The sequence below is a fragment of the Anastrepha obliqua genome, chromosome 1 (assembly GCF_027943255.1).
Source record: "Anastrepha obliqua isolate idAnaObli1 chromosome 1, idAnaObli1_1.0, whole genome shotgun sequence".
Lineage (NCBI taxonomy): Eukaryota > Metazoa > Arthropoda > Insecta > Diptera > Tephritidae > Anastrepha > Anastrepha obliqua.
The window spans coordinates 122,498,601-122,516,033 of record NC_072892.1 but is presented as its reverse complement, the minus strand read 5'-3'; positions in this window follow the sequence as shown (position 1 = coordinate 122,516,033).

Here is a 17,433-nt window from a genome sequence, read left to right as displayed (position 1 = left end):
CGCCGTTTTGTTGGAACCAAATGTGGTCCATGTTTAGCTGGTTAATTTGTGCAAACAAAATATCAATCAGCATGGCTCAATAGCGCTCGCAATTCACAGTAATATTAGCTACTACCTCATTTTGAAAAACTAAGGACCGATAATGCCGGCAGTGCTCTATGAATTTCGCAAACAATACATTTTTTTTAAAGCAAATTTCTACAATTTGGAAGCTTTGTCCTGGCATTAAACGATCCATGATGACTTGCTAAACCTTACTGAACAGAAATGTCAAGTGAAATGTCAGTTTGTCGTTCTCAGCTTTCGACCACAGTTATCGATATCAGTTCTCATCTAGCTATGAAACATCCGTTACGTGCAGATAATTGGATTCTATCCTTGTAAATTGAACTGTGTTCTTCAAATGCTGCTTCAATAGATCCCAATGCCATTTTATTCCATAAAGAATGAAGCTTAACGCATTAGGCCCTTTGCTTCTATTTCTAGTTACCTCAATTTGTAGTTTTCTTTTAATTTGTGGTACTTCCAGCCTAATGAAACTCATATCAATAAGTACTTGAACCAAGCAGCTTTTACCATTATGTCACTCAATGAACGCCATTATACGAGTATTAATTAGCTGCTGCCGTCCTTGAGTCCCACCATACGCCCAGAAAAGTTGTATCACATTGGCCAAAATTTTGTTTAGATGTTATGAAAGCATATTCAATATAAGAATAATAATAACATTCACTTAATGCCTTAAAATTTTAAGTAGAAAAGAGAAATGCCTTTACATTCCTGGTTCCTTAAACTCAGGAGAATGGCTCCATGTGCGTCTGAGCCATTTCAGACCAATAAGCGGATAAATTAATAATAAAGATTGCGCCGAATTATAGTAATTATAAGAGAATTTAAAAAACTTATGTATACTTGTACATATATTTTTAATTTCCCACCTCTTTTAAAAACTTGAGGCAACTAAAGTAGCACCATAGAGCCGGATTACAAACAAGATACTGTGAGATTGATGGGGTACCACGTGGCACTGTGGGTCATTCGAGCACTGGCATCATTACATGCTAATTGTGTAATTTCATGTCTTGGAATTTCGGTGGTCATTTACCTTAGTAACTTAAGTAGGCGTAGACAAACCAGAAATCGTTTTCATAATAGCGTTCTAAATATAGGGTCTTTCAGTAAGAGCGCTTCAACTTTTGAACTTTTTTGAATAAAACACAAACGGTTTGACTTTTTTAACTAATTTTTTTATCACCGAGTTTGAACATATACATTTAAGTATGAAATTCGATTTCTTTTGCATGACCACCTCCTGCACGTTTTACGAAGTCCAATCGTTGAACCCAATTTTCGACCACTCTTTTGCATAAATCGGCCGAAATTCCAGGAATTTCGCGTTCAATATTGGCTCTGAGCTCACAAATCGTCGCCGACTTGTTACTGTAGACCAATGACTTCACATAACCCCAAAACGGGACGGTTTGTAAAATGGACCGTAAAATGGCCGTAATGCTCTTAAAGTAGCAGCAACAGAACGATTATTTTCATAAAAAATTTGCACGATTTGCAATCGTTGCTCAAGTGTGTAGCGTTCCATGATGAAATGTATACTAATGAAGTTTACAAATGACCAGCGAAAAATAAAAAATATTGCGTCGTTCGCCCTCCCTATCGGAAAAAAGTTGAAGCGCACCTATTGAAAAACCCTATATTAAACCTTAGGCATAATTTTCTAATTTTTGCTTTTGTTAAATATGTAATATTATATAGATATATACATATAATTGGCGCCTACAGCCTTTTTTTGATGTTTAGCCGAGCTCCTCCTCCTAATTGTGGTGTGCGCCTTGATTATTTTCCATAAATGGAGGAACTTACAGTTTTAAGGAGCTTTTTCAAGGCCGACATACTCTCGTAGATTTGCCATTACCTGCCAAGGGGCGACCGCTACAACTTAGAAACAACTTCTTTTATCATTTAGTGCTTCGTGTCCGGGATTTGAAACTCAGCTGCTGTGGTCGCTAATACAAGTATATAAAAAATGCTTATATCTAAATACAAACAAAAAGGACTAGCTGTCACTCTACCTTACGACTCTACTTCTATTTATTATCGTTTTTCCTTTTCATTTATTTAAATATAAAGAAAAAATAATAATACGATTTTTTACTGGAAGAAACAATTTGTCATAAAAATTAAACAAACTTTCGATTCGACTTAAGCCGACTTATGTCATCAGATTACAGATTTCATTAAGTGTAATTCTCAGAGCACTTACGTGGCATTTAGTATACAGTATAAGTATATGCACTCACGAAATGTACTTCACTGATACTTAAACTGAATTACTTGTTTCCGAATTATATTCGACCCATTATTTTTTTTAAACAATTATAGCCTTGTGCAATGATATTTCAAGAATATTTATTTCTTTATTTCCGCACCTTTCCAATAAAATGTTTTATTAAGTCTTTTCGTGTAGTGAAATATATATATTGTATATATATATATTTAATATGGGACCATGAGTGCGTACTACAGCTCTAAATACCCGGGTATTGAGCAGTGCGACTATCTTGACACTCGCTCGAAACTCTTTCATTGCTTAACTGCTCAAATGTTTGTTCGAAATTTTCGAGCTTTTGATTAATTTGAGCAGCTAAACAAAAATTATCAAACTTATTTATCAGCACTGCATGAAAGATTACAATTCAGCAGAACAAGGCCATAATTAAAGAAAGTAAGCGTAACCCTTTTAAGTCCTCTCGAGCGCTAGCGCTGGGAATATAGCCTCGATATAATATAACAAACAGGCTTGAAAGTTTGGGCACCATTTCCTTGGAGTGGAGTTGGACCAATAGTGTGAATAAATAGCAGTATGGATAATGTTGCTTATCCTTATTTTCTCAAAAATGCGGCAGTCATATTTCTTCCAGTCCAAGCAACTAAATTAGGCTTTCATTCATGATAACGACCAAGCGCATAGCAAATGTGGACAAAGTCGCACAAAGCCCCGACCTTACATTTATTATTGGCGTGTTATAATTACAAATAATTTACATTATAAAATTAGGAACTTAGCCTGTCTGCAAAGCATCTATATTACGAGCCAAGTATCGTAATTCGTTCAACGATTTGGTTCTTTCATTGATAACTGTACGCATCCACGTAGTTTTTGGTCGCCCTCGGCTTCCGGTACCGATCGAGTTCCATTCCAAAGCTAAATGTGCAATGTTGTTTGCGTCCTTTCTTAATGCGTGGTCGATGCACCCGACCTTAACCACATTGAAAATCTGTGGATCTTGATATTAAGGTTAAGTTGGGCAAAAAAAAAATTGAAAATGCCAATGAACTACGATAAGGAGTACAGACAGCGTGAAACTCTATTCCTTTGAGGAGATGTTCATATGTATTTTAATAGCTAACGAACTAATCAACGGATTGCAATGAAACTTCGTCAACTTATTGCTTGCGATTACCGAAGAGATATAGGCATAGTAAATTAATCTAAATAAGGTGGGTGGCACCTACCATGCAAACTAACTTTTTAATATTACATATTCTTGGTTCCATTCGTGCCTGAATACTGAAATTTGGATAAAATATTAATACCTCAACAATTCAGTAAAGTGAATGGCATTGATAAAGGAGGCGTGGAGTTTCTATACCATTCATGGTAGCGTATTATGATTTCGCAGCGACGTATGAAATATCTATGACCTAATAACGCTAAAAAGTAGACGATATAGATAAATAGGGAATGACAACTCCCGTACAAACCAACTTTTAAATATTGCATGATTTCGAAACCATTCAACATCAATGGCCCGATATTGCCGAAAAGTGATAGGGAATTGATAAAAAGAGCATAACAAACTGAATGTAAGCACTGAAAGAATATAATCCAACAATATTTTTGGTTGATGTAGTTGGCGGACAGCGAAAAAAATTTATTCGTATGCTCGAGATGGAAAAACAAAAATTTGGTATATCCTGAAGGACTTGAATAGAATCTCATTAATCAATCATCAAAGTTCGACAAGCACAGTCTGTATCAAGAAAAAGGAAACACAATTTTTCAAGAAGTAACTATAAAAGATATAATATATAAATATTTAAAATTTTTTTACATGAAAGTATGTACAAAACTACGATTCGCAATTACTGAATAAGCCGTGTAGTCTCCATAGTTGTCGAGTACAATCTGCCATTTTTTCGGCATGCTTTGAACCAGCATTTTCGCGTAGCTCGTCGACTAAGAGGACCAGATTTTGCGAACTTGACGCACGAGTTACTTTAAATCGCGGACTGATTTTCCGGCAAGATGCCTTTTCATAATTCCCCACGCATTTTCAATGGGGTTGGCGTCTGGGGATTAGGAAGGCCAGTTCATTACTGTGACGCCATTTTGTTGTTTCCATAGAAATACCGCCTCGAAACGCTTCGCGTACTTCTCACTCATTTTTGTTTGGTTGCCTTTACCGGAAATTTCGAACGACACTAAACTGAATTAGCACTGGCGTCGTAGCCCTTGAGTGGGGCTATTACGCAGCAAAAAGCAGAACGAAATATATCTTGCAGTTGCAGGAAAAAAACAACCGATTATTTTCTTCTGACACAGACTGTATATTCATTTTATGTTAGGTAGGTAGGTAGGGAGGCTGTCGCAATGACACACTTAGACCCTCTGTAGGTCCATTGTGACACCACTGGAACTTATCCTTACCCTAAGGGTTCCTTTTCAAACCATCCGGTTGCTTTAATAAAGGAGCAAAGTTTCGTTAGTTTTAGATGCGCTATTTCCGTTACATCAGTTAAAAATGCCGTATGAAGAGTGCGGAGCCTCTTTATAGCTAAGATTACACGCTCATATAAAAAGTGTCTGACTGTTCCATTTTCTTCTGTGTTACAGAAATCGAAGTACGGGATTCCTAACCTTGTAGCGTGACTGCCTTTTAAACAACGACCAGTTAATACTAATGCATAATATAATATAACTAAATACAACACTACTAAATAAAATAAAATTCAATAAAATTAATTTTTCTGCAGCAGCGCCGGGTAATATCTCTTTCTGAAATAAAAGAATGGGTTTGTGCAAAAATAACGGGGTTTTACACTTATTATGCATAAGTGCGTTATTTTTCTGTCCATAGCTGTGGAAGCTTCTTTTTCTTTGCTAATGCTTCGTATTTTAACTTTTTCCTGAAACACCACACTTGGCCAAATTCATAAGAATCGCCAATCTGTTTTGTATAATTATAATTATAATTTATTTTCTTCCACACTCCCTTCACATTCCACTTGAACGCCACCTCTGCTCAGGCCTTCAACAATTGCAGCGATTGCATTCATTCTTACCGGCTGCACTCAATGATTGAAATTTATTACCTCGTTGTAGTTATCATCAATCGATCAAATTCGATAAGATATCATCAAATTCATAATTATTATTTATTTATTTTCTTCTTCTCTTCTAATACGTTTTCAAGTGAAAACAAGTAACGTAAAATCAATTGTTAGAGGTCAGTTGATTTCCACTTTATTATCTGTTTGTTTTCCTCGATTTATATTTGTGTATGTGCATATATACAGGCAAGCGTCCTCATATCCAATAAACGGAAGCCTTTATACGCTTCAAATCATTAATTGACCACCCATGGATTAAGATAATTTTAAAGTTCTTTACATTGAAAATATTTATTTGTATAAAAGCCTGAGGAAATAATAGAAGGAAAGTCTGCACTTTTTACTAATTTAATTCACATATGTATGTTTAATAATTTAATTTACATATGTATGTAAATAGAGTAGGTGTAGGTAAGTGATCTGATATTTTACTATTCTCATTTTTGTGTATTTCCATTTTAACATTCAAAAACGCGTTTTCTCTTGAAGAGTTATTTGAATGTACAGGGTGTTCAGTGATAGAATTATGAATTCAAAGCTACATTTCATAATTATTACTACAATTATTATTATTTCAGCAATTAATACAAAGAGGACTTTTGTGTTTAGAAATTATTTCGTCTAAATAGTGACTGTTACCTCGGACACATTCTTGGAATCTCGGCTGTGTACTCCGTGCTTCTCGCTGCAGAAGTGATTTCGGGATGCCATTAAGCTCGCGAACGAACTTTTAGTGCTGTGCTGGTAGCTGGACAAAAGTCCATAGAGGTAAGATCGGGCGACATGGGTGCCCAGAATATGTCACCGGCTTATCAGTTTGTTAGTTTGCTTGCGTCTTATTGCTCAAACCATGTGTGTGTTCTAAAGGAAGGATGTTCTGTTATTATTGGCAGAAAAGTAGAGTTCAACAGGTGCCATTGCCCATAGAAATTGTTTTCAAAAAAATGTGGTGCAATTATTTCACTGCTTGTCAATGCATACCAAACCGTCACTTTGGGACTGTGATGTGGCTGTTCATGTTTTAATAGTAGGTTCTGTCCTTTAGGTGATCAATAATATCCATTTTAATGGAAATCTGCTTCATCACTTCAGAAGATTGTGTTTAATGTACGAAATCACTCTAACATTGTCCGGCCGACATTTTTAAGAAGATTCTAAGTATTTGCACGATTTGAATTTTGAAGGGGTAAATCAGAATCAAGTCTTATTTTAAGCATATGAATGTACCAAAAATAGCAGAAAAAACTCACGGCCATCAGCTGAAAGGCGTGAAGTCGAAGATTCTTCCTGAATATTTCATGCCAAATAGTTTTTGAAAGTCTCAGGGTAGTTGCTCATTTGCACATAGCAAAGTCTGGCTGAGTCCCGGCTTTAGGCTCTTTGCACCCGAACTTCTTGCCCAGAACTTCCGCGCCCTTGAACGAATACAAACTTCACTTGGAGCTTCACATAAGCAAACGTGAACAAAAATCTACAAATCACAACTCAGCGTTTAAGGAGAAACTTAAAACCTAATTCTGTCACCGGACACCCTCTCCTTTTAGTGGCTATGCAAAAAGTAAAATTCTGGAATTTGTGTGATCAAAAAGGATCCATAAATTTTTCCACTGCTTCAGACACAAATCGGTGTTGCAAATTCTGAATCGGAAAAATAATTGTTCCATGCTCTTCAAATTTACAAATATTTATGCAGGTGATAGCCAATGGGTTATGAAATGTATTGAACCATTCAGATTCATGTATTGAAAATTCAGAAGGTGTGGCCAATATCACTCCGTTAATCGGCTCTCAGCGAATTTAAAAGAATCAGCTGGTTGGCCGACGAAAGCGGAATCATGACAGTGGTTTGTTTACGAAAAAACTGAGATTGTGTTGGCTGCCAAGTACCCGGTAACGTGGCAGCCGAAGTTACTCGCTGAATTTCGTTTTTCATCATAGCTAAAAGTCAAACCCGGTAATCTATCATCCTTGTATTGAACTGCTTAAAGACATTTAAAAAATAATCAAACCAGCGAACAATCGAACAGCTATTTCGTTTACAAAAACACAATTGGGACCACAGTGACTATTATTTGACAGTGAAAATTAAGGTAACAAAACCCAGCCATATAAAGGGTCCGCCATATAAGTTTACGGAATTAAAAATGCTATAAAAAAGAAACTACTCAATATTTTTCCAAACTGTTTTTTTTATTTTGAAGTACAATCCTTCCGGTTAATGATGGAACACAACTTCATTCATATGGCTGCCTCGGCTAGCATACCAAGGTCTTTGCGCAAAATTTGACTCAATGCTGTCTCCGAAATGTCCAATTACTCAGAACGACGGTGAACTGATGTTCCTGGTGATTCACGAACACTCTTGGCCACAGCAGCAATATTTTCGGGTGTACGCACGGTTTTTGGTCGGTCACTATTAGAAAAATGTTTTTATTAATTTTGGTTTAACCGAGATTCGAACCAACGTTCTCTCTGTGAAATCCGAATGGTAATCACGCACCGACCCGGCGGCCGCCAAGCCATAGCCGAACACCAAATGATAGAAAAAGTTGCTTCTGATAGCGCTCGCGCCTCGGCCGACAATATATTTCTGCCATGAAAAAGCTCCTCACAAAAAATATCTTGAAACTGTAGGTCCCTCCATTTGTGGAACAACATCAAGACGCAAACCACAAATAGGAGGAGGAGCTCGGCCAAACACCCAAAAAAAAAGGGTGTAAGGGTGCTAAGAAGGTGTTTCTAAAAGAGTGAGAGAGTGGTATTGATATTGTTGATTTGTCAATAGATGCCGCTTAGACATATGGTAAGCAAACTGCTTCGACACATTAGTGATTTTGTTTTGGTATCATATATATACTTTTGGTTTTGTGGAAATGTCTGATTTTGTGCCGAATAATCGTCATTTGCGAGAAGTGTTGATTTTCCTCTTTCATTCGAAAAAACGGCGGCTGAAATGCATCGAGCGCTATAAAAAGTTTAAGGAGATGCTGTTTTCCATGCGATTGCATGCTTTGGGAATGATTCAGAAACAGGGGACTTGAGTTCGTTATGAGTTAAAATCAAGGGATGTTTAACGACGTCTTTTCGCCTTGAACAACTGCTCCAGCGGTAAAAAAGGTAAGGTTTTCTTCATCACATCGTAACAGGTGATGAAAAATGGATTCATTACAGCAATCCAAAGAAACGAAAGTCATGGGGACTACCCGGTCATGCTTCTACGTCGTCGCCTCGGCCGAATATTCACGAATATTATTTTCGTAAAAAAAAACCGCCAAAACTTAGTTTCGCACCTAATATGTAACTGCCAATATATGTTTTTAAGGGGACAGATACCTGTAAAATTTCGAAAAGAATTGTAGAACGTGTTTTGAAGTATTTGTTATATTATAGATCGTCAACGTAGATCGTAACGACTCTATTCTTTCCGTTCGAGCGCTGGAAGAGGTATAGTTACGTTGTATTCAAACTTTAGACGCGTTTTTCTCAAAACTATATTTTTCGAATTAGCGTAGACGATAACTCGAAAAGTTATATGTGAATTTACAAGTTTTTTGAAAATTGTTCAAAAAAATAATTTTTTCGAAGCAGAAATAGTAGGAAAATTCGCCTAAAAATTCATTTTTTTTGTTTAAGCATTTTATTCCGCGAATTTTTTCTTTTTATTTTTCTTTTAATTCATATAAAAATTATGACATTAATAGACAAACAACAATTCAGGTCACTGACGCCGATGCTACAATGGCCGCCGATTGCGAAGCCCCGCTGCGACCTTCCGCCATTTTAAATGATTAAAATAAAAAAAATGTTTATTGTTTTAATGTATAAATAAACTGTATGCCAATTTTGAAAAAAATATATTGACTTCTTCATTTTAAATAATTTTAATGAAAATCAGGGAAAATATGGCCGTTTACAGGTATCTGTCCCCTCAAATATAGAAGATTTGTAAGCACTCGTCTAGCCCAAAGCCCTCACCAAACGATGGCACGGCCGTGCCCTGTGAAGCAATTGATTTATCTGAAGATTTTCAATCCGATCCATTAGTTTTGTTTGTTTGTCTAAGCTAGCGTGGCAGTTATTTGACCTGTTTCTTTATATACAATATTTTTTCGCGGGCTACCCTCCAGTTTGGTTCCATTCTATATAAAAATGACCTTTGTGAAATTTGGTGCCAATCGGATAGGGGAAAGGTGTGCCCCCGAGCCTTTCAATATGCAAAATTTACCCCAAAATGACAAAAAATTTTAATTTCATTAAAAGTGTGTTTTTTATTTTACATGAGTATATATACAGCGTAAATAAGTAGTAAAAGAATTTAATTGGTAAAGTATATTAAATTATACATATATAAATTGAAGAAGGAAATTCTTATCCATACAGTATTTAGCATATATAGTTCCATATGACGCTTACTTCATTGCAATTTAGTTTAATAACAACATATAAAAAAAAAACTAAAAAAAAGAAATAACTCATTGAAGAAAATAAAATAAAAATGAATTAAAAATCTTTCTTTTTAGATATAGTTTGTTTATTGCAGTTTGGGAAGTTCTGTCGATAGTCACTTACAACTTGGAGCACGTACTGCATTTGTCGCTCGTTTTTTGTATATAACTTATTAAAATCCTCTACGAGTACTAGTTTAACACCTCTCTCTGCAGTATCATTTGTTACTTTTAGTTTATTAACTAATTTTAAAGCTTGGACGAAATCTTTATGTTTGTGCCACCGGGCAGGATCTGTGCATAGGAATTCGTCATTTATGTTAAATCTTGCAAAGAATCGTTTTGTTTTGTTGGAGACAAATTGTTCAAGTCCTTGGTTTAATAATTCAGGAACTTGGCTTGTTTTCACGGCTATCCTTTTAATACTTTTTTCACATTCAGCATCAGTTTCACGATTCAACGCCTTTACCATTTTAATTTTTGATTCTGCCGTCACATTTGGGTCAAAGAAGGCCAAGGCGATGGATTCAGGTGATAAATACCACAAATGATTTTTGATTTTTTGTAAAACCACACGAGAGATGTCTTCGTCAACTGTCCGGTATTTATAAATTTTGGAAAGAACACTGAAATCCAAAAATGGTGCTTTGGCTGCAGAAGGTGCACAAAACCACGCTTCGATATATATACTGATAAGGAAAATGTAAATATCACAAATTGCATCAAGAACTCGGGAAACATCGACCGGATCCAAATGTTTTCTGATTTTCTTATTCACGATTCCGGTTTTAAAACTATTTACATTTATTTTAGGCCAAGCAGTTTAGAAATTTTTTAAGATTGGTATGGTTGGGCCGGTAGTTTTACCCATCTTCTCCTCGAAAACGGCTTTTATTTGTCGTCCTCTTTTTTGTTTTGCTGGTACAGACAAATGTTTTGAGCATTGCGGAATTTCCTCTGAAGCACGCGCTTCTAAATCTTCTCCGCTGCTTGAACTCGACGTCATCAGTATATCAGATTGAGCTAGAAATAATATTAACAATATAAGTACGATTTAGTTCGATATAATAAATATCCATGTTAAATAGGTAGCTAGAGAAGATCAATATAAATACTTACTCAATTGAAGAACTTCATTATTGCTCTCGTAATTTTCGCTCAGAAACTCGAGTCTCTTTCGCACTTAGCTGGTAATCAATTCCATACATAAACCCCGGGCGTCCTTTCATCCGCTGATTGTTTAAGAACTGCTTATCTTCTTCAATGGATATGATATTCAATGCATTGGCGTGTGCAATATCGAAGAGATCCTCGAGTTTTTCAACGAAATCTATGTCTTTTTTCTTATGATCCATCGACGTTCTTGCAGCATGAAGTTGAAAAGTTGCCGCCACTGCTGATAGAGACCTTCTAACTTTGGTATACAGTTCTTTAGTTCTTGCGTCGGAATTCGGGCTTTCTCACAATATATCATCACTTCCCGCACAGCTAGTGAAGCACTGCCTCGTATTGTTAACTTACACGCCCGTAAATTGAAAAAAAAAAACTTGTAACGTTTGTTTTACAGATAGAAGTTTGTTTCCAAAAATTTCATTTGAATAATACCCGAGCAGATAAACTTTTCTCGTAATAGAGGTCGCGACATTGTACTACCGAATGCCTTCACGTCAAATGTTGTACGCAACTAATGATTTTTTTTAAAAACTTTAATACAAAACTTTTTTAGCCATAAAAATTTGAATTACCGTTGTTATTTCAGAAACGAAATGCTCGCCTACTTTATTTGATACTAGTACTAGTTTTTGATATTGATATTATCCAAGACACGATGTGTACGTTAGTCAAAACGCGAACCCAATTTTTTATGCGCGGAAATCTGTTTGAAGAAATCTATTTTCATTTCGAATTTCAAAATGTGATCAGTTGATAAGTTATCTCACATATTTTAACTTCCGTTTTGTTTTTGTAATTCAGAAATTGAAGAAAAATGGAAAATTTTTGACAGAGTTGTCAAAAAGCAAGGGTCGAACGACTTGGTAGATTCTGCATTGAATATATTTTTTTAAGAGTAATAATTTGAATTATCATTGTAATGTGATAAACTAAGTGCTCGGCTACTTTACTTACTACTAGTACTTATACTACGAATTTTCGGGTTTTTTGAAACTTTGAAGGCCCGGGGGCACACTTTCCACTTACCAGATTTACTTCAAATTTTTTTCCACCATTTTTATACACAAAGGAACCAATCTGGGGGGTAGCATCAATAAAAAAATAATCTTGCAAAATAACTGCCACCCTAGTCTAAGCCCATACGTACATCTCCAATGCCATGTTGACGAATGTACCAAGCTGCGCTTTAGTTTTTGAATGAGAATTGCAAATAAGTACTAAGGAATTTCCCGAACAAATCGCAGGAATCAAGGCTGTCATACTTCAAATTAGGGAGTAGTCCATGAGCTTTCCTTTTGTAATCAATGTATTGAAAAAAACTTTATAATTTATATGTTAAATTCCTTATATATATATATATATATATATATATATATATATATATATACCCTTTTGGGTGTTTGGCCGAGCTCCTCCTCCTATTTGTGGTGTGCGTCTTGATGTTGTTCCACAAATGGAGGGACCTACAATTTTAAGCCTACTCCGAACGGCAGATAAATTCATGAGGAGCTTTTTCATGGAGGTTTGCCATTGCCTGCCGAGGGGCGCCCGCTATTAGAAAAATCTTTTTCTTAATTTTGGTGTTTCACCGAGATTCGAACCGACGTTCTCTCTGTGAATTCCGAATGGTAGTCACGCACCAACCCATTCGGCTACGGCGGCCGCCGTTAAATTCCTTATAAATAAATTCTAAATAAAATAATTTATACAAATTTACACAAATTATTTTTTTTATCATTTATCCAAATGAGTCGAAGTTTGCCGGAAAGTGTAGAATACAAGTAAATGAAATTCGCTTTCTTGTTAATCACCAGTCATTCCTACTTTCTGGTATTAGCTGACGCTTATTAGAAACACCAAGAAAAGGAATCCTTTCATTAGCATTTCGAACACTTTTAGAGTTGTTGTCTGCGTCAAGCAGAGGGTCTGAGACAAAACTTGTCACTTCTAAACATTAAAGCTTGTTTGGGCTTCCTGTAGTCACAATAATTTCAAAAATTAAGATCAAAATCTTCACACGATTATATCATAGTAGCCGTAGCCGAATAGAATGGTGCGTGACCAATATTCGATAGTGGCCGGATTCGAATTTCCGTGCATGAAACACCAAATGATGAAAACGTTTTTTCTAAAAGCTGTCGCTTCTCGGTAAACTTTCAATTGTATTTCTGCTATGAAAAAGCTTTTTATAAAAAACCATCTACTGTTCGGAAGCGGCATAAAACTGTGGGTGCCGCATTTGTGGAAAAAGCGTAGCACGACGAGACATCCAATAAAGTGTGAAGGTGTCAATTATATATACATATATATTATCAATTTATACATAATATATCGGGTGTCTTTTTAAGAGCTTGAGAACTTAAAATGTTAATAATACGCTGTTTTTATTGTAATCTGGTAAATAATTTCATGGGATTTATTTTTTAATATAACATTCGACATTTATTTACTGCAGCTACGATTTACATGATCCTTTAGCAGAGTTCAATTTTTGACTACTTTTTCAACAAATCTAAATACTAAATCTAAATGAGGCCAATCAGCCAATCGATGGTCATTTGCTTTCTACTCCTTCAGGAGCTGTATTTTATGAGCACCTAAGCCAAGGTCCTTACGTAAAATTTTCCACGCAGATGAAGTACAAAGTCCAACAAGTTAAAAACGGGGGGAATCGATAATTCTCCGTCTTCTTCAACACTTCGCTCTATGAGCTTCGCGAACAGGTTTATTTTTTCAAAGTAAATTTCCACAATTTAATTATCGATATCGATATTTCTCATGCAGCTAAAACGGCTAGGGAACTCGATTATTAATTAAAATTTTCTATAAGAGCTGCAGCGCTAGGAAAACGCCGTAATCAGCAAAGTCATTCAGCAATTCAAACACCGCTCTACAGATTTCTGTGGGTTAACTTTTTCGAGGACCCCTTATACAGGTTTGGTACCGCCTTGTTGAATTATCTACTGAAATATTTGAATAGTTTACATAGTTTGCAGACAGGGTGGAGGCGAAGGCGAAGATGAAGACGTTGCGCATGAGGTCAGGTAAAACCATGTGATACTGATTTCAAAGACAAATCGCTTGCTGTAGTGAATTGGTAATATTATATTTCAGTTAATTGCGAAATACTTTTCAAAAATGTATTAATGACAATTTAGTTCATTAAAATAAATTATCTTGGATTAACAAAATACTGCAAATGAGTTTCTGTATTATTTTCAAATGGGTGTCCAGGGATCGCATAGGGTTTACTTTTTTTTAAGTTTAAATTGTACTTTTATGTGGTATAAAGTGTTACATCTCTTCTCCCTACCCCAAATACTACAAAAGCAGTGGCCATCTAAATGAACATTTTCCATTTAGATTTCTACCTTAAAGTCACGAACAATCTTTTAGCGGCCATGATCGGAGTTTTACTGAAATTTGCCCATTTTTTTCAATAAATTCCGCAATTTTTGGCAAAATGTAATCAAAAATATTAGTTGACATTCTTTAACACTCGAAAAATGTCTGCTCGTCTTGCGATAACTCTTCATACAAATGATGAAACTCTCCAAAAGTTTTCCTAGACAAATTTATTACGTGAATTGATTTTTTTCTTTTAGTTTTACACTTAAAAAAGGTTTTCATTAATTGCTCATCTGAAGACGAGACGAATCAATTTTGACTGTTATTAACAAAGAGTGTTAAAAAGTCCCGGACCGATCACATAGATGAAACTAGTTGTATTGCATTCACCTCTTGTTCAGTTAGTACTAACCTAAAAAAGACAGCTGTTGAAATTTTGTGATATTCTATTCATTGGCTCGTGAGTTATTGTGCTAAAAGTGACGTTACTTTTGAAATTTTCAAAACAATGGATCAAAAAGAGTTTCGTATTCTAATTTTACTTGCTTTTTAATAGAAAAAAATACCGTTCAAGCTTGAAAAGTGTTGTGGGGACTTCGCTCCATCAGAAACAATAATAAAATGATGATTTGCTGACTTCAAACGTAGTCGGTGGTCGTAGAGACACCGATGATGCACAGCGCAATGGAAGTCCAAGTGAGGCGGGAACACCAGAAAATATCAAAAAATCAACAAAAACGTTTTGAATCATCGACAAAGAACGTGATAGCTGCTTTATATTCCATGAGCATTTGACTATTAGAAAGCTCTGTTTAAAGTGGGTGGCGTGATTGCTCACTATAGACCAAATACAAGTCAGTCATATTTCAATCAAAACAATGGCAAAACTACATGAATTGGACTTCGAATTGCTCCCACATCCACCAGATTGCTCCCATATCGCCAGATTTGGTTCCCAACGGCTATTGACTGTTCGCAGACCTAAAAATATACTCGCCGGTAAGAAATTTTGTTCTAATGAAGAGGTTATCGCTGAAACTGAGGCCTAAGATTTATTATTCTACAAAAGTGGTATTAGAATGATGCTGGAATGATTGTGTTGTTCTTAATGGAAATTGCGTTGATGAAAAATGTAATTTTGAAAAAAAAACCACGTGTTTTCTTAGTTAGGCGCGACACTTTTCAGCCTATGCGTTATATCTCGTTCGCCTTCTACTATGAACATTCCCCTGCTTGCCCGCAACGCAAGGACTTCGTATTCGGCGTCATCTTTATCTTCGTTTTTGACTTCGTTTTCTCTCTGTCTGCAACCTAAGAGCTGCAGAGCTGGGAAATAGCCCGTAATCAGCAAAGTCATTCAGCAATTCGGAGAACGCTCTACAGATTACTGTGGGTTCACTTTTTCCTGTTGCCAACATAACCTACTTATTGACTCAAATACACTTTGCTGTCCATCATCATCATTAGCGCTTCGGTCTTGTGCAGCCCATTTCTTCCACTGTTGTGGATGCGCGACAATGAGTACTGGTATAAAGTTGTCAGCCTTAGGATCAGTGCCCTTCTGGAGACCCTGATCACCCACTTCTTTTGTTCCCTTTCCTTCTACTTTGTGCTTCGATCTGTACATATTTTCGATGAAACTTGACAACAAATTTAACCTGCACTAAACTCCTTCGTTCTTCTGTATGGTTATTAGCCATTTTCAAGCCATCTACTCCGCATATCCTCCACGAGGAGATCAGGACAGCAGTAAGTAAGTAAAATTCCGCATTAAAATCCGCACTTAGATACGGAGTTTTTCGCTATTTAGCCGAAAGTTAGAAATGGGCCTACCAAGCGAATATGAATGGAAACAAATAAATTTTTTTTTTTATATTTCAAACATTAAAATAAGAATTTTTATTAAATTTTAACTAGTTTTAGAGTTAATCACTATCATTACTTATATCTTAGATTTTGTTTTCTTCCTTTTTTTGTTTGTTTCTCTCATCTGCTATTATTTGAATGTCAATTATTATTAGGCATATCGGACATATACTATTTATATGTAGGTATATTTATAATATTCTTCCCTTACTTAACTAATCACATGTCTTGCATGTGGTACATTTTGTGTTTTATACATACAAAAGAAAAATACGACAATCACATCGCTTCTAGGCGTACCACCTAACGACTTTTCTGCTCAAAACTACTGCGCACAGTATCAACAACGCGAATTTGCTTTCTGATTAATTTTATATGTATATATATAGATTTGTTTCTTATTCACAGTTTTGATTTAACCATTTCTTGCTTACATTTTTAGGGATGTGTGTGTGTGCTTATGTTTTATGTCTTTAATTGTATGTAATATTATTTAGGTAACCTAACGGATCAACGTTAATTCTGGTTTTTGCATTTAGCTAAGCCTTTGTGAAAAATGTTTAATTTATATGCAATATTTTTTTTTGTTTTTATTTTTGTTTTGTGTACTGTATATACATACATCCATGTACTTCCGATTGTTTTCCTATGGTGTTTTTTTCGTTTTTTTTTTAATTTTCTGATTTCGTGTTTTGTAATTTGAATTTTACTTTTTTCTCGCATACTTTCAACTTTGTTGCATATTACGTACATTTCATATTTCACTTTTCCTATCAATTCGTCCTTTCGGTATCTTGTATTTTTAGTAAATGACATTTTTTACAATATTTGCATTAATTTACATTAGGTTAGGCATTTATGGATTTATTTAATGTGTCTTTAGGGTATATTTTTATTTACAAATGTCTTAAATGAAAGTAATTACCAAATATTCAAAACTCTATAATCCGGTCTTTGTAATGAAAAAAAAAATTATTTACAAAATATGTAATTTAAAATACAGTGAAACCTCGCTTGGGCGGACACTCAGCGTCAACCAACTTTTGTACGCTCAAAGCAGCCCTCCGCTCAAAAGCGACTAATTTGTTCCGATACCTAAGACATAGCATAGGAAAATGTTCGCCCAAGGGTAATGGAGGCGTCTAATGGAGACGACGTTACATTGCAGCTTCAGTGCTATGATTTTCAAAGT